The following is a 21,708-nucleotide window of genomic DNA, read 5'->3' as shown; positions in this document are numbered from 1 at the left end:
GCTTTCGTGAGCTACAGCTCACTTCATCGGATGCTACTCTGAAACCTTCTGTGTAAGGTGATCTGAATGCTGTGAGAAAACTGCTTCTAAGAAGGACTGGTAATGTATCAAGTCTTTCCTTTCTTTTTTGTACTGCTTTCTTTGACTAATAAAATTTGGCTATATTAGTTGGTCCCTCAAACATTCTTAATAACAAACCACAAGTGCACTCAAGCAATTGGTTATACTTTAGCTTGCTCAGGAATGGAAGGTTTGACACTGGGCGGTATCCTGATGTATCCAGGACAGGTTTCTTCAGTGTTGATTCAACTCTTGCATGTTTAAAGGAGTAATATACACAAAGGAGGGGGGTGTATGGTTGAGAGAAGAGCTCTATATGCTCCCACATCCTTGCCTGAAGGAAGATGTCTTGTGTGTGTTTTTGTTTTCATCTGGACCATGCTAAAGACAGCTGCCCTGTGATTTCACCCCACCCTTTCCATTTGGGTTAGGCTGCAGGAAGCTGGCATTAGTATATTTTCTTAGGACCTGTCTTAAAGGAATAGTGACCCCAAGCCTCAGAGGTGGGATGGCAGTCCCATTACAGCATCTTCCTTAGCCATAACCTGCAGAGCTCATTTATGCAGGGAATACCAGTAGAGAAACCAGGACTCTGGGGAACAGAATGTTGATGGGGATCTGTGGGTTTAATTGTCACTGCCTAATAGACACACTATGGGGAAGGCAACTCCTCCCAGATGAATCACTGCTCGCTCCCAGCGCCTCCTGCCCACTGGCAGCCCCACCGATTAGCACCTCTCTCTCCCTCCCAGCACCTCCTGATCAGCTGTTTTGTTGTGTGCAGGAGGCTTTGGGGGTGAGGGGGAGGCTCAAGGGCATGGGAGGCTCAAGGGAGGGAATGGGAAGGGGTGGAGTGGAGGCAGGGCCTCTGGCAGAGGCAGGGGTTGAGCAGTAAGCACCCCCCAGCACATTGGAAAGTTGGCTGTAGCTCCAGCCCCAGAATCAGTGCCTATACAAGGAGCCACATATCCACTTCTGAAGAACCGCATGTGGCTCCAGAGCCACAGGTTGGTCACCCCTGTGATCGGCTGTCTCCTTTTGCTTACACTAGTCTAATATTGGTGTAACTTCAATTAACTTACTCCTGATTTACACCAGTGTAGGTGAGAGGAAACTCAAGTTTGATACATGTACAAATATTTTAAAGTGGCAAACACCCAGGATAGAGCAGAGTTATTTAGGGTGGCACACAAAGGTGTAACTAGGATCAATGGAATGAAATTAAGTAAGGGAAAAAGCAGGCTAAAAACATTGACAGATGTCAGGAGTAATCTTCCAAGACAAGTGTCTTCCTTGGACTTTTAAAATGTCATTATATAGCACGAGAAAATGTATTGCAGGGATCAGACCTTCTCTGGCAGGGAACTGAATAACCACTTCTAGGATCAGAGTATAAAATGCTTTTAAGCTGTTTTAAATGACATTATAGAATAATACTTTCCCATAGGCTGTCATTCTTCCAGACACCTGCATGAAAGATGTCCTAACAAAAAGATGATTATGTATCTGAAATTATCATCTGAATCATATGTGGAAATTAGTTTGACTTTTTCAAGAGGATAAATGCAACTTTTATTGATCAGTAGCAAGCAATATATTTTTCTTCTGGTAAAAAGTACTTTTAAAGTATTTTATGTAAATCTAGTTATTTAATTTGGGAATTTTACTTTTTCCCCTCTCTATGGCAACGTGGTTTAAGAACTTTTTTAGCAATATTGTTCTTATAGGTAGATCTTTATACAGTACCACCTAATCAGGAGATGGCTTTAACTACAGTGTAAATCTGAAGGATGGGGCTTTATGGGATAGTGTTTGAGTAAGAATTAACAAATAGCAGCCTTGTGTTCACCTTTCAGTGTACAAATATGGCATTATTGCTAACCATAAGTGTCAAAAAATCATAAATCTGCCTTCCCCCACCAAAAATCAATCAATCATGAGATTTAAAAACAAAACATTTTGAATTCTTTTTATTTGCCTTCTAGTTTTTGATCCTTTCAGATGGAGCTAGGTCATGTTTTCATGTCCTCAATGATGAAGATCAGGAACATACTTTTTTTTTTTAAAATGAGAACTCAAATTCTCACATAATTACATTGCTGCAAGAGCTGGGGTCTTTAGAAAAATATCTCAAGAGTTGGTAACATTGTTCAGATGAACCAGAAAATCCTGCTTTTGGCAGAAAGACTACATGAAATGAGTCCTTCACTCTTCTGTGGATTGAATTTGGTCTGGTCAAGTAGCAAGGTGAGGGGAGTGATGCCAAACTTTTGTCCAAGGTTGGATGTGAGAAGTTAAGCATTCATTAATTCATTTCAGTTTGGCTGGGCTATCCCACATCAATTTAGCAACGTTCCACCCATACGACTTCTTTAGACTGACAATGAACCTATAGGAAATGGGTTTCCTAGTGGTAGCCGTGTTAGTCTGTATCAGCAAAAACAACGAGGCGTCCTTGTGGCACCTTAGAGACTAACAAATTTCTGTTAAAACACATAGTTGATTGGCAGTTTTAGTTCTTTACGTGGGTATTCTTCACTTCATATTCTACACTGCCATGTACAATAGAAGTGCTGTGTTAGTACTGCCAACCCCAAATGTTAAAAAACTATGAGTCAGCCCCAGAACAATGAGCTTTTAAAAATAAATTATGGGTCCTTTTTAGTTGTCATTTCTATTTTAACCACTTGGTGTACAGTGGGGATCAGATTTTTATGATTTTCTTTGCAATGGTGAGGCCTAGAAACTCTCTTAAAGATTAAAGCTGAGATTCCAACATACTGACCTGACAGCAGTAGTTAGGGCTTTAAAAAAACACCACCTCAAGACTTACAATAAAATCAGGAGAGTTGCACCACTGTAAACTACTGCTGTGCTTCACATGCAGGTGGCTGCATTTCAAGGTGGATGAAACAATTCCTGTGCATACTTTGTAGAGCCGCTTAAACGCTTTGGGATGCTACAGGAGGAAAGCTACCAACTAAAGAGGCTATTACGGGGTGGCCAACCTGAGCCTGAGAAGGAGCCAGAATTTACCAATGTACATTGCCAAAGAGCCACGCTAATATGGCAGCAGTTCTCCTGCGCCACTCCCAGCGCCCCCTCCCCCCGATCAGCTGTTTTGTGGGGTGCAGGAGGCTTGGGGTGGGGGGGTAGGAGTGAGGGCTTGGCAGGTTCAGGGGAAGGGGCTGGAAGGGTTGGAGTGGGGGCAGGCGTGTAGCACAGCCCGGGGTTGAGCAGTGAGCAACCCCCAGCACACTGGAAAGTTGGCACCCGTAGCTCCAGCCCCGGAGTCGGTGCCTAGACAAGGAGCCGCATAGTCACTTCTGAAGCGCCGTGGCTCCGGAGCCACACGTTGGCCAAGCCTGGGCTATCACAATTTAACGGCCCCCTTATTTCTTTGGCCAGCCCCGGCCTAGAGAAGTGGGGCTGGCAGATGAGCATGAGGCTTCTCGCAGCAGGGCCTGCGGGCGTGGAGGAAGCATTGCGGTTGCGGTGGGGGGGTCAGGCTGTGTCCTCACCACAGCTCATGGGGCAGGAAACTACCAGGGGACGAGCCCTCCCCACAGGGAGCAGGAGTGGGGGCTTTAAGGCAGGTGCAGGCCGACAGAGCGGCTCCAATCCCAGTCACTAGGGCAGCTCCTGCTTCCACTCTTACCCGGGCTCCTGGGCGCCTCTTTCTTGCGGCCCCCCAGAAGCCGGGGTTCCCGGGTGGCTGCTTTCCACTGCCCCCACCACCGGGCAGCTCCTTTTCCACTCCCTTCCCCTACCCCGCTTGCCCTGGATGCCCCTCACGGAATGGGGGCCGGCGGGAGCCCCAGCGCGGGGCCCGCCGGGGCGCTGGGCGGTTCAGGCTGGCGCGGCCTGGGCTGCCCGCGGCGCGCTGACAGGTGGCGGCCCTCAGACTCCCCGCGCAGGCGAAGCCGCCGCGCCATGCAAACGCTCCATTGTCATTGCCAGGGCTGGGCAGAGCTCCGCGTAGCGCCGACGAGCCGGGCGACTGCCTCGGCTCAGCCTCCACGCTCAGCCCCGGCGGGGAGCACGGAGAGCGCGTTCACCCCCCGCCCCCGCCCCCTCCCCGGAGAACAAAAGAGCCTCGCCCGGCGGCGGAAGAGGACGCCGGTGCCTTGGCTAAGGTAAGCGCTTCCCCACAGCTCGGGGCGCCCGCTGGTCCGCGCTCCTCTCGTGCGCGGGCGGCTGGAGAGGGCGGCAGCCCGCCGAGCTGAGCTGCCCTGGTGCCCCTCTCCCTGCCCCAGCCTCTGTCAGCCGGGGAACGGCCGGGGCTGCCCTGGGCTGGGGCTTTCCGCAAAGCGGGACCCAGGCAGGGAAAGAGAGACAAAGCCAGAGAGACAGGGTGCCCCAAAGAGCGACCAGGGCTAAAGGGAAATGTAGAGCTGCGGGAATGGCTTGAAATGCAAATAGGGGTTGATTGGATCCCACTATGCGGTATTGGAGAGGGGTATAGGGCAAGCGGGGACCTGCAGTACTTCCTAGCTGAGTATCTCCATCCATCCCAGGATGGTCCTGCCAAGACTGACAGTGTGAATACAGACACACCAAGAGGCACGTTCAGGAACTTTTAGAAGGAAGGGTGTCCCTCGCTCTCCTTACAATTGAGATGTTAAGAGTAGCCTGCCTGTGTCACTTGTTCTCAGAGCATAGGTGAGCCCAAGTAGCCTTTGTGATCGCCTCACGAATGTTTGTCCCCAAGAAACCCATTCCAAACCTTGTGTAAAAAAGCAGCTTTGAAGCAAATGCATCGTAAGTAGAGATGCAGGTGTGCATAATTGAGGGAGTTATTTTTAAAGGTAAGAGGAAGATGATTTAAATGATGTTAGTGGTGTTGCTTTTAAACTGTAGTTCAGAAGGAAGTGAAGTGGTTGAGAATTATGCTGCTTGCTTGAGTTAGGTTGTAAAATAAAAAGATGATCACATTTTATGTATTCTATATTCTGTGCTGTCTTAACAGATCTTCAGCGCATTTCTTGCCGGTTGGTTGATTTAGTTTCTCAAGAAATCCTGGTTGTAACGGCTTACCCATTTATTTATTTCACTGGTTACAATAACTTTTGTGATCAGTTTTTTTGTGTTACTTTTTCCAGTTCTATCTGAAATTTATTTATTGTAATTACAATGGAAAAATACATATTCTTTCAGTTTGTGTTTATATTGTGATTATTTTTTGTTTGTTTCTTGATTTATCATTCTTTTTAATTTGTTCTTAGTATGTACATAAGAAAATAGGAGTTGATGTGCTAGAGCAGGCCATTGGCCCATTTAGTCCAGTGTTGTGTTTTCTGCAGTACCTATGCTTAATGTTTGAAAAGAAGCCGAAACCCACTTATGATGCGTCTAGTCAATAATGCAATGTGATATTGAAGGATTGGAGCTGTAGCTCCAGTAACTTCTTGATCAAGCTAAATCTGTTTATAGCATGTATGTGATACATTTTTTCATTTGTTTTACTGCTGTACATCATATTCATTAACATATGGTTTGAGTCCATTTGTTTTCCTAAAGCTGCCTCTTTTCAGTTCAGTGCCATATGGGAGATGAGTTTAGGAGGGATTTGGGGATTTAACATTCCTGTGTTATGGAGAAGATACTTCAGGGGTGTATTTGTGTTAATAAGAGATGTAGTTTAGTTCTGTGTGCAACAGGTACCTTCAGAACCATGAAGCATTAGTTACCATGATAGAAGAGATGGTTGACTTCTCGATGTGAAGGCTGAGGCATGATAAATCAGCCTAGATAGGCAACCAGACATTAAGATTCTTGTAATTAATTGCAACTACTGAAGGGACAAGTTGCTCTGTGTGCTGTACGCCATCTGCTGCAATGTAAAATATTTCAAGAGGTCACCCGCACTGAAGAGAAATCCCTTTGCTGTAGTCACGTTTTGTCTTAACTAGAGCTGTCATAATTTTGTTTCATTTTTCAAAATTTTTACTAACATACAAGAAAAGCAGTAATACAGAATTAAGGTGTGAATTTTAGAGAATGTTGTCATTTTACTGCTGTCATACAGTCAAGGTTAGTGTAGAGGGATTTGCATATCAAATTAGAATTGCACTTTTATGTCATGTTTTACATTCATAATGAAACAAAACATGCACTGCACTGATTTGACACACTCTGATTTATTTTTTTTCCTCCACTGTCATCTTCAGATATGGTAGCTAAATTGTAAATAAGTGACTAGTTCATAATAAATCATCTCGATTGTAAACTCCTTCGGGTAGGGACAAAGCCTTCCCTTTGGGTTTTTTTCTATAGCATCAAATATACTGTCTGGACTAAACAAGCCATTCATAGCAATTACCTGCTTTTTTCCCCTGGTCATCTTATCTATTTTAATGTGCCTATTACAGGAATATCCAAGCACATCTATTTGTTTTTTTATTCCCATCTATTTCTTTTTTAGATTCTGGTGAGCCATTCTAACAGAATCCTTTTTGTTTCTATCTTGCTTAGACTTAGGCCTGAATTGAAATACTGAATCCATTCTCCCTTAGGCTCTCTTGCCTCCCAAGAACACACTGGGAGAGTTTGAATCCACTTCAGTTACAGAAATTGTAGCTCAGACTTTTGTCTTTAGTGGGCTTAACTAGCAGACTAAATCCACCTCCCCTTGAATTTTGATGACATTTGTAGCTTATGCTCATCTCTGACTTTCTGTACCTGATTATCAGACCACAGTCAGCAGTACCTGACCTCTTCTTTCTGTCTACACAGCAAAAACTCTCATCCAATTTTTTCTTGCAATGATTACTGCAACCTCCTTCTCTCTGGGCTCTCTAACACCAATGTTTGTGCTCCGCTCCTGTTCTAACCATACAAAACTCAGCTACTAAGATCATCTTCCTAACCAGTTGATCTGATCGTGTCCAGGTCAACTCTGAATTTTTCTGCTGCTTTCCCCTCACCACCACAACAGGTACCTACAAAGCACTACATAACTCTACTCTTCCCTGCTTATCTGACTGTTTCTTTTCATGTTGCTCCGCATCTCTGACGTTTCTCCGATGATGCCAGTTTGTTTTCCAGTTTATTTTATTCTCTCTCAACCACCTTCGCACGTTCTTTCATGCCACCACCCCTTATACATGGAACACCCTTCCCTACCCATTCAGCATTCAAATCCCTGATCAAGAATCCTACTTCTCTACCAGGAAGCCTGTAATAAGTTAGCCAACAAATAATTGCCAGGTATACTTAGAAGTATGTAACACTGCAAAGTAAATGTTTGTAGGATTAGTGCTTAAATCAGTAAAGAGATATTTGGATAAGTATGACAATGAAATTAATGTAGATTTAACAAAATGAAGTATATTGTAAACATTTATTTACCTAAATTATTAAATAACACCTTATATTACAAAAACAAAAGAATGTTAATCTAATTTGTCATTATTTATAATGATTCCTTTTTTTGTATATCACTCAGTTTAGACAAATATAATTTTAGTGAGTTTGATAGTCACTTTCACTTTCAGTGTTTGGGGTGAGGCACTGCAGGGGAATAAGTTATGTGTTTATAATATGTTTTAATTGAATTAAACATTATGAAAATATTTCTATTGGTGTTATAAAGAATAATCTTTTGACCAAATTTAAGTTGACGGTATCCCTTTAGCTCTGATCCCTATACACATGTGCAAAGATAGGATTTGATTCTCTGCTCTGTTACATCAGTTTTATGGTGGTAACTCCCCTGACATTCATTTACTCACAGGCTTTAAGTATATGATCACATACTATTTCTCAAATTATGCAATAATGTGATAGAAACTATTTTTGTTACTGTTTTAGACAAAAGAAGAATAAATAAGAGGGCACTTGGTAAAAGTATACATAATGAATGGTATAGAAAGGGAGACCAGGAACTCCTTATTCCTCGTTTTTCATAATACAATATGACTATAACAGCATTTACTGTGTCCATGGATCCTGACTATACCCTTTTGTAACCCAGACCCATGTCAGACACTGGAACAAGGAAATAGAGATCTATTCCTTTCCAGTACTTCTGTATGTCATGTCTTTTAAGTAAAATGAATCTCTTACAACAATGGAGCAATTGAAGTAACCTGAATCTTAGTCTGCAAGAGAGCTGGAGGAGGTGACTGCAGTGCTTTAAGTTTCCTAGAAACAAGTGGTGTTAAAGATAAATGGGAGAAGGCTAAATCCTTCACCATACTACATATGGCAGGCTGCAAAGCACTGAATGATTTACCGCAGTGCTACTCAAAGTGGTGGTCTGCGCGCACATTGGAAAAAAAATGGCCAGTCCCCCACATCAGATCGCTTGAGAAGCACTGATTTACAGTACATTTCAGTGGGAGAATGGGGAGTGCGAACTGTTAGGTGAAGTCACTCAAGAATACTTTGATTCAGGCAAGAATGTTGCTTGGGAAAGCCACATTTTCTTTAGAAGTAACCAGCAGGCCAAGGAAAAGGACTTTAATTTAAACAGGAGTAAAAGGCAGATGAAGCTGAATGCAAATAGTTATGTAAAACTCCTATTCGGTGACCTTCAGTGTTAGAAAGATAGAGGCAATTGTACAAAAGGAAAATCCTTCAACCAATGAGGACTTACAGAGATTCACTGGCATGCTAAAATAGCTAAGCAAATTCATGCCTGATTTGTCACAGTTAAGTGTCTCCCTCCATCCCCGAATGCTTCTTGAGGACAACACAGAATGGCCTGAGATGAGGCATGAGAAAAGTTTCTGGAAATTTTAAAACAACAAACAAACAAAATCATAGATGCACCAGCACAGAAATATTTTACGATTGAACAATGACCCTAAAATCTCAGTTGCACAAGCTTAAATGCACTGACGGCTTTCCTTCTGTGAGATGGTCACCCAGTGAGGTATACATGCAAAGCATTGACTAAACATAGCACATTGGAAAAAAAAATTCTGGCAATTGATTTTGATTGAGTGGTTTCATGAAGATATTTTTAGTCAGAAATTGGCTGAGAAAAACCGACCATATACCACTGGAATAAATATTACCAAAAAGATTCTGATTATTGCAGAAGAAGCATAAGAACTTGTTAAATGTGAAAGATAGGTCTGTTAAGGAGCTTCTTGCAATAGGCATGCTTTCAAGAGTGCCTATAAATAGTGCAAACAGGCACTTCAGGAAGAGAGGAATCTGAAGTAAATAACACTCAAGTATTATCCATTGCTGAAACTAAATTTTAGAAGCTCAAATGAGAAACAGAATGATCGAGAGCTCAAGAGAATAATCCTACAAGGATGTTTAAAAGAAAAAGCAGAAATGTGGCATTATGTACAAAGAGAGTCATGTCATAATAACACATGGCATGATTAGGAATACTAAGCATAATCCACAGTACCCATGTGTGTATTGAGAAGTATAAGAACAGAGCTCAAGATGATCTATTCTGGACAGGAATAAGGGCGGCCATGGGCGTGGGGAGGGAGGCATTCATGTGTGAAATCTTCAGTCAGTACAGGAATCACACTGCAAAAAGACCACTGAAATGGCATGAAATTCTTTGTTCGTCTTTTTTGTCCAATGTTTCCTGGTTTCATTTCATTTTCTCATATAAGAATGTTTACCAATATCAGGGAGTGCCTCTCTCCTGGGGGACCTCAAGAAGAAAGCTGAAGACTCACTCCATTGTCCCCACCCTTAGAACCATGGAAACTTCTATTTTGGAGCTCTGGGGGGTTTAGAGAGATATCTGAGAGCCGTGGAAGGCGGTAGAGCAGAAGACCAACTACCCATAGCATCATCCTCCCCTGCTAACCCTGAGAACTTTCATTAGGAACTCCTGTTAAGACCTCTTCCCAAGGATCTATGTTACCATGGAGTTGGGAACAACAGGGCATTATATAGAAGGCAGTCCTCTATAGGGGCTTCTTTGCATTCACAGTTCTCATCCTTTCCTTCCCCACAGATTTCCGGGATCTCATAGGGTAGGAAGACCTCTTCCCCTTAGAAGTCCTAAAACCTTCTCCCATTTGAGGTGAAACTCTGTAAAAGTAAATATAGCTGAGGTGGTTTTTTTTCCCCTGCTCCCCTTGTCCCCTTCCAGTCCAGTTTTTGGACTATTCTATTTATCTCCATTTTTAAATCAGAAGAAGCCTCTGAAATGAGAGTTCCTTGTCCCTGCTTCCTCACAGTGAATTCTGAGCATGTGATTCAGAAAGGCTAGTGGAACGCGCTACCCCCCCACCCCCCTCCAGCTACAGCTCATTAATGGAGGAGAAATGTTTGAAAGAAACCAGATCACTGCAAGTCTGATATTTCCCCAGAGCTATTTGAAGTCTCAGTAACCTTTTTCTTATTCTGTGTTTTCAGTTTGCTGTTGGCATAAGCAGAATGTTTTGATATCCCTGAAAGCAGGTCGTAGAATCAAGTCTTTAATGGCATATGTTATTGGCCTACTAAGGTTTCCCCTCAGTTGTGACTGAAAGGAGTCAGTGTGTTGGTGATATTTTTATTCATTTATTTATGTATGCATAAATATTTATATTTTCGTTCGTTTATTTAAAGAATTCCTTTGGGTCCTGGGACAATTTTTTAGACAGTGTGTGGGTCATGACCCAAACAAATCAAATATTGGAATTGAACATTCCTCTAAAGCTTTTCTCACAACTATAAAAATGAGTCATCTAATGAAATTTAAAGGAAATTAAAAACTATTTAAAAATATTTGTTTACACAGTGCATACTTTCCCACTGGAACTTATGGACATGTACGCAGGATAAAACATTTTATTTTATTTCAGTGAATATAAACCATCTTGTTTCAGGCCATAGGAAAACCACTACCTGACTGGGGGGTAGGAAGAAACTTCCCTTATGGAGAAGTTCCCTAATTGTCTGTTATGGGATTTCTTGTATCTTCTGAAGAAGCATCTGATACTAATCACTATTTGTATTCATCACTGCAATTTCAGAGTTCCGCTACATGCAGCAAAAATTAAAAAATATTGGATAATTAAACAAACCATAATGTATATTTTAATTGTTAATTTTAAATGTATAATTTAGAGTAAAGTGGAGAGGTGTTTCGGTAAAAGAACAGATTTGGGCAGAAAACAAAATCCTACTTGCTTATAAATATAGCTTGTGAAGTCTTTTTTTTTTTTTTTTTAATCTTTTGCCATGAAAACCACTGTATAAGTATTGTTCTGTCTTTGCCTGAGCGGTTATATTTAGAGCCTTGCAGCTTGTGCCTGTTCAGAGGAGAAATTAATGATAGAATCAGGTATTTCTTGGGTGCAGTCCTGTTTCTTTACTAAGAATGTTCACAAAGTCCTGTTTGCCTGAATACAGTAGGAATAAAAAATAGGAGACACTTTCCATGTTCAAAATTCTATGCTTCATTCTAGCCAGTACTCTGCCCAAAAGAAGCTCTCTCTTGGCTTCCTCCCAAGGCCACGCTAACCAGGCTTTTCTCACTGTGTCCTGCTTTCAGGCTTCTCCCTTGGCTTTTGTGCTTCTCTCACACACACAATCCCTGTATTTTCAGTCTGCCCCCAGGGAAAGCTCTTCTGCCTACATAGCCCTGCTTCTGATGAGTCTTGCACATGGCCGAGTCCCTTCAGTGGTATATTTTATTGTTTCAGCTATTTTTTTCCATAAAGGAGTTTAACTGCTTAATTTAGATCAATGTCTTGCCAACTCATAGCCACCTATGTTATGTCCAAGCCTAAACAACCCATTGCTGCTCTGCCCATCATCCTGATGTACTCCAAAATGATGACTCCCTCTGTGACCCATCCCAGATATTGAATTGAATAATACAATCTTAACTATTTATGTGGTATTTGTCTGTCAGGATATTTTATATCATTAGCCTAAATCTGATTTATTCCCATCCAAATCTTCTTGGAGTTTTTCTCTCCCTGCCCAATTTTCTTTCAGCCAACTGGCAGGGACTTCTTTCAACAGCCCCTTGACAAGCGTCTGTTGTTTCTGTGAAGTTGCTGGCTTGGACAGCCTCTGCCCATTTTTGTTCTGATGATGAATTCATTACTTTCACAACTCACCCAGACTCCGCTCGCACAGGTATAGCCTCTGTTTCTGGGGGAAGCCACATTTGAAGTCCTGTCCCATGATACTTCCCATCCCATGATACTTCCTCAGATAGTCCTAATGGATAACGTTGGGTTTATTCCTGGAATTGAGCTGTATCCTATATTCTACTTCATTTATTTGTGTAAGCACTGTATAGGTCTCCTACTCTTCTTTCTCATAAGATTGTGGAACCAGAATATATAAAACTGTAATTCAACCCATCCTAATGTTCAGAACAGACATGGCCAGCCACAAGAAAGGAAATCAACATGCTCTGCACCATGGAAATAAAGATGTTGAGGTGGTCAAATAGTTGGACACTCCAGAATAGGAAATGAAATGAGGTTATGAGGGACCTAATGCACGTTTTCCCAATTGAAGACAAGTTTGAGGGAGGCTAGGTTACAGTGATATGGACATGTCCAGTGGAGTCCTGAGAATTATATTGTAGGATGGCCTTTGGAATGATCATGGATGGAAGATGCCCAAGCAGGTGGCCAAAGACTCGATATATGGACTGGATATCAGTGGACCTTAGAGACACCAATTTGTACAACAACCAGGTGTAAAATCCTGTGTTTGGAAGAAGGCTATAAAAGTCGCCAAACCTGAATAGGGAAGTGGAAAGAAAGAAGAGGGGGAGACCTCAAAGCAGATCTTTATTACTCCTATTTTTCCTTTTATGGAAAGTACCACAGCATGTAACTGTTATGGTTCCTGATCCTGAAGGTAAGACAACATGCTAACTGTAAACCATTTGTCTACAAATCATTCATCTCACCTGGGCCACATCCGTAACGTATTTGTTGTTTAACTCCCCAGATCTAAACAAAAACTGTAGGGTTGAGCTGTGTACAGTAGAACTTCAGAGTTACGAACACCTCGGGAATGGAGGTTGTTTGTAACTCAGAACAAAATATTATGGTTGTTCTTTCAAAAACTTGAAACTGAACATTGACTTAATACAGCTTTGAAACTTTGCTATGTAGAAGAAAAGTGCTGCTTTTAATTGGCTTAATTTAAATGAAACAAGCACAGAAACAGTTTCCTTATCTTGACAAATATTTTTGTAACTTTCTCTCTTGCTCTTTTTTTTTTTTTTTTTGGTAGTTTACATTTAACATAGTACTGTACTGTATTTACTTTTTTTGGTTTTGTTTTGTGTCTGCTGCTGCCTAATTGTATACTTCTGGTTCCAAATGAGGTGTGTGGTTGACTGGTCAGTTTGTAACTCTGACGTTCTACTGTACCTCCAAGCTTTGCCCCTTCAACTTGCTATCCTTTCCCCTCTATCTCCCTCCTCCCCCCAAACTGGGTGAAGAACTTTCACTGCACTCTTGTGATGCTCTGTCCTGGCCAACTTTATATTTATAACAGTTCTTCTATTGTGGCCATTTTTTTTAACAACACCAATGTTTAACAGAACTGCTTCCCTTAGTTTTTGCATTGTTGCCAATTTCTCTTGTTTTACAAAACCAGTGAACACTTTTTCTAACAATTCAAAACGGTCATGAACCAGATCAGAATCCCCTGTTCCAACATACATACTAGGCTCAGAGCTGTGCTTTCAGGGCTCATGGTGATTAGCTCCTATTTTCCCCTGTAGCTGTTTTCTATTCTGGTGCACTGTTGCAGGTAAGATTCAAATTCCATAGCCCCTCTGAGGGCCTCTGTTCACTGAATGTAATCTGGAAGTCCAAGTCCAACTGTATAAATTGCTTCATTGCCAATTTATCATGGAGGTCCTCATTGCTATCTGGATATACCAGGTTCTTTGCCAGTTCAGTTGGAATCTCTCTTCCCTCCCCCGGCCCCCAGCTCTCAGCTGTGCCCTGGCCAGTTCAGATTGTTGGCTAGCTCCAAACTACTATCAAGGGCTCGTACCAGGTCTGGATAACTCCATCTTTTTTTCTGTGGTAAGTTCTGCAGCACCATCAGAGCTGGTCCACCCAAGCTGAATGCTAGAAACTTGTCTTTCTGCTCATCCTCCCTGCCATTTCCTTTGGGCTATGGTATTGAATTGAGCCAAATAAGTCTCCCAGGGAGTTTTTCCCTCAAAGATACTAGACTTTAGCATTATTTGAGCTGTGACATCCTAGCCTCTCCCCTGTGGGCTTCTGTGGGTAGACACGGTAGAAAACTGTCCTACGTGTTCAGTCTCACCCAACTCTTGTGGCTGTCCTAATTCCATATCCACTGTGGTCTTTGCCCCTTTAATTTTCTTCTGTAGCTGACTTTTTTTTTTATGGTCCTTAAGTCCTTGCTGCAACTAACCTCTATTAACAAGTTGCAAGTTGGCCAAAGCTTTCATGGCTTCCCCTATTTCGTGGGAAACCTTCTGGTCCATGTCAGTCAGGTTGTTGTTCACCTTATTGTTTCATAAGTCCAGAATTGGCTTTCCAGTCTGCCTAGATGCATTGTAGCTGCTACTCCAACAAAGATTTTTTTTATCTCCAACAAGAAGTGCCCAGGTCTTGTTTTAGGCCTTGTTTAATTTTCTTTTCCCAATCTTTAATTTCTGGAAGTGTCTCTATTATTTGTTCCAGCTTTATTTCAAGGGAAATATCAGGTCACAGTTTGTCTGTGGAAACTATCCCATTACTAAACACCAGCCTTACCTCTTTTGGCCCAAGCAGTTATCCAAAATTTGGTGTCTTGAGGGCTATTTCCATTAAGAGGAGAAATTGATGTTTAAAAATCAGGTATGTCTTAGGTAAAATACTGTTTTGTTTACAAAGAATGTACACAAAGTCCTGTTTCCCTGAATACAGTGGGAACAAATAGGATTCTTGCTCACAATTCCCAACTTATTTGTAGCCCGCCCACACACACACACACTCTCCCCCCCCCCCCCCCCACAGGGCCATGTTACCAATGCTGTTCTTGTTGTCCCCAGCTTTCAGGCTGCTCTCTCTTGGATTTGTGCTGCGTTCCCTTCTGGCACACACACAGCCTCTATTTGTGATCAGCTCCCAAGGAAAACCACTCTGCCCCATCGTTCACCTTTTGATTGGCCTGGCATGTAGTTTGGTCCCTTAGGTGGTATTTACTATTGTTTCAGCTATCCATAAAGGAGCATAATTGCCCCTGACGTTTATCCTGAATGAGGGGATGTCCATTGGCTTCAATGAGATGCAGATTAAAGAGAAGTCTGGGGGTAGCTACCAGCACCTTTTCAGCATAACCGTATAAGATATCACTATTAGTGTACTGGAGCTGGAATCTCTACATCATAGATAAGCTGTTTTGGGGCCAGGCAGTACCTTTGTCAAATCTGGGTCCTACTCTTCTTGCACTAGAGCCCCTGGACAACAATTTTGCAGAACTCTTGTTACTGCTTGTGTTTGAACCAATTGAGTTTTCTCGGGCTGCATTAAGAGCTGGAACAATATGATTTTTAGGGCCGCTATGTATCTGGCTTCAGGAGGATTCCTTGGCAGAGGCAGTGCAGGACACAGCTATAAGGTTACTTCTGAAGGACCCCTTTAAAGTCCTGGAGTAGGCAGCATGTCAGGGGCAGGGCTGGGGTCTGGTAGGGTATGTCAAGGGTGGAGCTGCAGTCTGTAGTGCTGCAGTCTATAGGGCAGTTCAAGAAAGGCTGTCCTAAGTTACTCTGGTCCTGTGAATTGTCTAAGTAACGCCCGGGGCCTCTCCAGCCCCCAGAGCAGTCCAGAATTGCAAAGCTGCTGTTGGGTGACAAATACTCCAATTTAGGTTTAAACAGTTTCTTGTATCCTTTATTTTGTATGTTTTAAGACATACAAAAATAGATAAGGCAAGAAAAGTAATTGATCAAGTTACATCTGAGGACAAGATGACTTTTTTTCAAATCTCTGGTCTCTGCTGTGTTGTTCTTCTCCATTTTCCTATTGTCAATCACCTATCTTTTATCCTCTGTTCTATAACTTTAAGCAGACTCCGTTACCTTATCAATGTACCTATTCCTTCTGAACCCCTGACTAAAACATTTCTATGCATAAATCACAATAAGTAACCTAAACAATACATTTTTGCTCATCCTGCTAAAAATTACTTCTGTTGTCTATTCTTTGCTATCAATCCCACTGGTTCCATCCAGTTGATTTTATTTTATTGGTGTTTTTGTGGCCTTGGGTGTTTTCTTGTAAGTTTGTCTTGGGGTTGGGGGATACCTGAAGTTAACAATTCCCTCATAACCCTCTCTGTTTCACCCTGCTATTTACACAGACTAAGGTTTTAGAAAGTAAGACATACAAACTAGGTTTCACACAGTCTTGAAGCTATTTCTACTAGTTCTGAAATGCCGCCTCAGCAGAGACACATACAAAAAGCAAAAACTCCTTTATATCCCCCCTCCCAGTTTATATACTTGACTAACACAAATCATTACACAGTTGCTTAAAGCAACTTTAGTGCCCATCTCTCTCTGAGCTGCGAGTTCTGTGTTGTGCCTCTCACAGTAGGTCTACATGGGGATAAAAGACAAACGGCACAGCTGTAGGTGGCCCAGGTCAGCTGACTTGAGATTGTGGGCTCGGGCTGCGGGACTGAAAAATTGCTGTGGAGATGTTCAGACTTGGGCTGGCACCCAAGCTCTGAGACCCTCCACCCTCACAGCATCCCAGAGCTTGGGTTCCAGTCTGAGCCCAAAGATCTATATGGCACTTTTTCAGCCCTGGTGCCCGAGACCAGTGAGCCCAAGTCAGCTGACCCAGGCCAGCTGTGGGTTTTTTATCCCCATGTAGACCTACTGAGTCACAACATAGACTATCACCCCTATTGTTGCCATTTAAATGTATATATGTTTGTATCTTTTTGGGGACCGTTTCCTGTTTTAGTCTATAGCTCCGCAGCACATGACAAATTCTCTTTCTTTAAGGCACACCTTCCACTTTATTACTGTCACCTAAAGGGATTTGCTGATGAAAGCTAATGAGGCTGAGGAGACCAGCCCTGTTTCTCCCTCCACCCCCCATAGATGTGTAAAAGGTATTGTATTTTGGGAGCAAACAAATGACCCAAATATTAATGCTCTTGAGAAATTCAGTCATATTGCAAGATATACCATTTATTCTTTAAGGACTTTCTTGTGTGGTTGCAACTGTATTTTGAAAATCAGTGGAAGATTTAAAAAAAAGATGATATTGGTTGGAGTTGTATAACGAATGAATTTTGGAAAAACAGTACTTTGAGCCTTTGTGTTCAGCACAGATACTAGAAATTTGAAACAAATATTCGGAGTGACTTAATTTCTGTTGTCTCTAATTTTAGTGTTCATGAATACTGATGCTACTCAAGGATTATATTATAGTGCACATTTTTTTTGCACACTAAGTATAAACAGTTCATTAGTAATGTTGTTCCCATCACTCTATTGATTTATGTTATCCTCAGTGGAAGTTTTTATCTTCTGTAGGAGGTTTATGGTGTCTTTTAGGATCAGATTTCTGGAATTTCTGCAAAGGAATGTCTCCACAGGTGCATAGAGGGGGCTCCTTTGACAAATATTTCTCTGAATGAAGTATGGCTGTGCCTCTGCTGCGCCAGGCTATGGAAAGGAGGATCCAGACAGATAGTGTAGCATGCAATTAACATGCAAGTTGGGGTGGACGGGAAGAGATTTTTGTTGTAGGAAGTACAATCTCTCCATGGGCTCCTACAGGAACATGCTGTTTCCTGTGTGGGCCAGCAGCTGCAAGCCAGCCTTTTTAAAAGTAGGTAGCAGTGGGACAAATTTTTGAAAGAGACTTGTATCAAAATTCCATTGTGATTTTTGATTTTTAGTAACAAGTTAGGCACTTAAGGATTTTTAAAACCTGTATTCCAAACTGTTGAAACAATCAGCTTCTGCATTTAGGCACAAAATCCGTCCCAAAGGCCAAGTAACTCATTTGAGTCCTGGGAAATATCTGCATGAGGGTGGGATAGGGGAAGGAACCCTCCCTCTTTCTGTCAAGGCCATGCAATAAGAGAAATAGACTGGTAGGATTGCTTTGGTGGCTTCTGCAAAGGAGGAACAACTGGAGTATCTTTACTGTAAAAGACATGCCGGCCTGTTAAGCTCATCCAGAGAAACCTGGAGCCCTGGTACATCATATTTGCTTCCCCTCTCTTTATTAGAATTTAGAAAAGTTCACTCCCTTATATACTCTGAGCTCTCGAATAGAAATTTGTATGTTATCTTAGTGCATGGGGATTTATGTGGGTAACATTTTCATGTCAGAGTGAGATGTGACTGCAGATGCTTTTGAAAGGAGATGAGGGCTCAGGGCTTCAGTACAGTTGTCCACTCTTCCTTCCCGCTCCCCAATCAGACCTGTCTGATAGCTCTTCCAGGTGTAGTCCATGCAGAGCTGGCTGTCATGTCTTTTGGCAAGGCGTGCACACACCCGGTACAGCCAGCCCTTGAGTTCTAAATCTTTTGTGGTCCACATCCCACGGAATTATATTGTGGCCTAACATATCCCATGATGCTTCTAGAGGTAAAGGATTAGAGGATTTGGATCACAGACTAATCATATGGGTTGTATATCTAACAATGGGGGAGGTTGGTGCTGCTGAGTCCCTCCTCTTCCTCTCTGTAGTGGAGGTCTCTTCCCATCACAACACTGCTTTTAGTCCCCTTCATTGGCAGGGAGCTAGTAGGTGTCTTTTTCCTCCTCCACCTAGTCCCCCATATTGAGGAACCAGAACTTCCCTCTTCCTTGGTATGCAGCCATCAGAAAGGAAGCTGGCCTCTGGCTTCCCACATCATCTTAGGGTGCTGTTGCCTCTGTCTCTGTGCTGCCGGATGGCATATCTCTGATCAGTGGCCTCACAGGAGCGAGAAAGGGAAGTGAGCTAGAGCTACTGCAGCTCTTCTGGGTCTGAGACTGATGATCTATCCCTCCCTTGAGTTCCTTGCAATTTTACAAAGTGGAGGTTTGCCTGTCGGCAATATTCTTGAGTCCTTCTTTACAATGCCTCTGGGAAATGCTGGCCTACCTGTATCCTGATTCTTCGTCCCCCACATGCTCCTAAGAGTTTTGCTTCTAGAGGCCCTTCCTGGTCCACAGATGAAAGGACAGGATTTGGCTCCAATCTCTTGTCCAGTTCTTACCCTATCCTTATGCAGGAAAAATTGCCATTGCAGTTAATATGCATTTGCTCAACGAATGGAGGAGTACAATATGTACGAAGAGCTCAGGGTTTGACCTTTAGTTTCTTATTGTCATAATAATATGAACATTGCATGTTGCTCTACAAGTTGAGGCAAGACTTGTCAGGCTGGAGAGGGACAGACCTGTGGACCAGCAGGACAGTGGGGTGGGAGGAGGTATTGTTTCATGGTCTCTGTGTGTATATAATGTCTGCTGCAGTCTCCACGGCATGCATCCGATGAAGTGAGCTGTAGCTCACGAAAGCTCATGCTCAAATAAATTGGTTAGTCTCCAAGGTGCCACAAGTACTCCTTTTCTTTTTGCAAAGAAATTAATGCTGCTTATTGCAGCATGTGCTCCCACGCTGTGTCTTCTACCCGCCTTGGAGCTGGTGGGTAGAACTCAGTCAAGGTAAGCAGTAGTGGTAGCAGCTGCCAGGCAGAGGGACTTTCTGAACAGATGCCCCAGGATGTGCAGTGATGGAGCTATGGATTCTTGCACTCTAGGACAATAGGACCACATCCCCGGCATCCTCCTCCAGGTGGGAAGGAGTTGTTGAGATTTCTGTAGCTTTCAAACCACAGAACATTCAGGCTCTTTTTTTCCCCATCTTGTGTGTATTTTCAGAGGCACATGGTGGTTTTAGCTCTGTTTCCAGTTAAGAAAAAATTGATGCATAACTTTCTTCAACCAAGTTTCTTTTTAAAAGGGGTGTGTGTGGGTGTGTGTGCGCGCATTAGGAAGGCCGGGGGTTGGTTTTTATTTATTTTTTTAAATTATGTACACACACACACACACACACACAGTACTTTTTTGTTCATTGTATTTGTTGGATGTTGGTTAGCATTGCCATCTGGTAATTTTTGATTTGTAATTCTGGGTGCAGAATTTAGTCATTAACCTTTTGAAAGAGCAGTTTTGTGTGGTGATTTTCGTGATCTAGCTTCCACATTTGGAACAACTAAGCTATAATGAATCAGTTAGTACCACAGCAACGTGATATAAACCTTGGAGTAATAATTTACTATCCTCTTAGAATATTTTGACAGTGATTAACTGTTTGTTACATTTTGCTTGGCCGAAAGTATAAATTTTGAAAAGGTTTGTAACTTAATTTTATGTAAGAATTTGGTGATTTTTTGTTTTTTAAATTCTTAAACAAGTGAAAGTCTAATGGTACTAAAATTGTGCAAAGAGTGGACAATCATAGTATAAGCTCTTCAGAGTGCACTTTAAAACTCTCTGGCTTGATTATCAGCAGTCCTAGTCTTGTGCCATCTCTAGCTAAATTGCCAGGGTTGTGTAATATTCTCCCAATATAAACAAGTGTTCATTGTGAACAAAATTGAGACTATCCAAATACTTTGAAATGTGAAATTTGGATAACAAATTAACCATTAGCAATTAAAGGCTAGTATGATGACATGTTGCTCCATCTAGCCAACAGAAATGCTTATGACTCATGGAAAATAAGTCCATATACACTGATCTGCACAGAAAATATGGACGAGTTACAACTGTGTTAAAGGCCACAAGGAAATTTTTTGAATATCTGTTACTGGTGCAAAGTGGAATTCTTTGACTAAAGTAGTGCCGGTAATGAATAAAATAAAGTGAGACACTGATGCCCAATTTTTTTTCTGCATTACACTTACGTTGTAAGATTGAAGTTGTTTACATCTTCCTTTGGGTTTCCAGAGAGTAATCCTTTGTGGTAAAACCCAACTAGTTAATAAATATAATTGTTGTATCACTGAAACACACCTGCTGTTCAGCTTTTCACCAAGGTAATCATGAAAGGCAGGAATTCCAAAACATCTTCTCCTTATTGTCTTGTGGCATGTGATTTCCTATAGTGTCTGCAGAATGGTAATAGGACATATTTTCAGAATCTATATATGATACAATTGCTGTCTCTCTCTTTTTTTTTTTTTTTTGACCTAACATTATCTTTTGACTCCTTTTGACCTCTTTCTTGGTCAGTAGCAATTACATGCTTACGTGTGGTCAGTAGCAATTAGTTACATGAAGAATAAATGTAGTTGAATGTATTAGGAAAAATGTGGTGTTGTATTTTAATGTACTGTGGAATTATCAGATTCTTGTTACTTCAAGGTTTCTAAATGTTTTGTTTCTAAGAGAGATTCCTTTCAAATATTCTTTTCCTTCTGAGGGTACCTGGGTCAGGCTTCCTTGGTGTATGCTTCCATAAGGAGTCCTGCTGTGATCTATGGATTATTTATATGTTGTTGTTTTTTGCACCCTGTGGCTGGTCGGTTCTTTTTTCCATAGTCTCCAAGACAACATCATGTGTAGTCATTAAGAATTTAACTCTTTTACTTTATAAACACACAGACTTCAGAAAATATAGACCTAAATTTTCAAAAGTTACAAGTGATTTTAAGTGCCTCAATTTTAGGGGAAAGGGGTACAACTTTTAGAATATTTAGAAATTCCAATATGT

The 21,708-nt window shown here is 41.9% G+C and overlaps 1 protein-coding gene across 2 annotated transcripts in view; it reads left to right on the top strand.

Annotated features, from left to right (window-relative positions):
- The first annotated feature begins 4,130 nt into the window (after nt 1-4,130).
- The window catches only part of PDE4B (phosphodiesterase 4B), a 395,151-nt gene continuing 377,573 nt past the window's right edge, over nt 4,131-21,708 (top strand). Inside the window, exon 1 of one of the 2 annotated variants that reach the window (XM_073357426.2) lies at nt 4,131-4,196. The gene's annotated coding sequence lies outside the window, so the exon portion shown is untranslated. The remainder of the gene's footprint in view (nt 4,197-21,708) is intronic. The other variant, XM_073357424.2, reaches the window with a different exon arrangement.

The sequence above is a fragment of the Lepidochelys kempii genome, chromosome 8, assembly GCF_965140285.1.
Source record: "Lepidochelys kempii isolate rLepKem1 chromosome 8, rLepKem1.hap1, whole genome shotgun sequence".
Lineage (NCBI taxonomy): Eukaryota > Metazoa > Chordata > Testudines > Cheloniidae > Lepidochelys > Lepidochelys kempii.
This window is presented reverse-complemented; position numbering and strand designations above follow the sequence as displayed.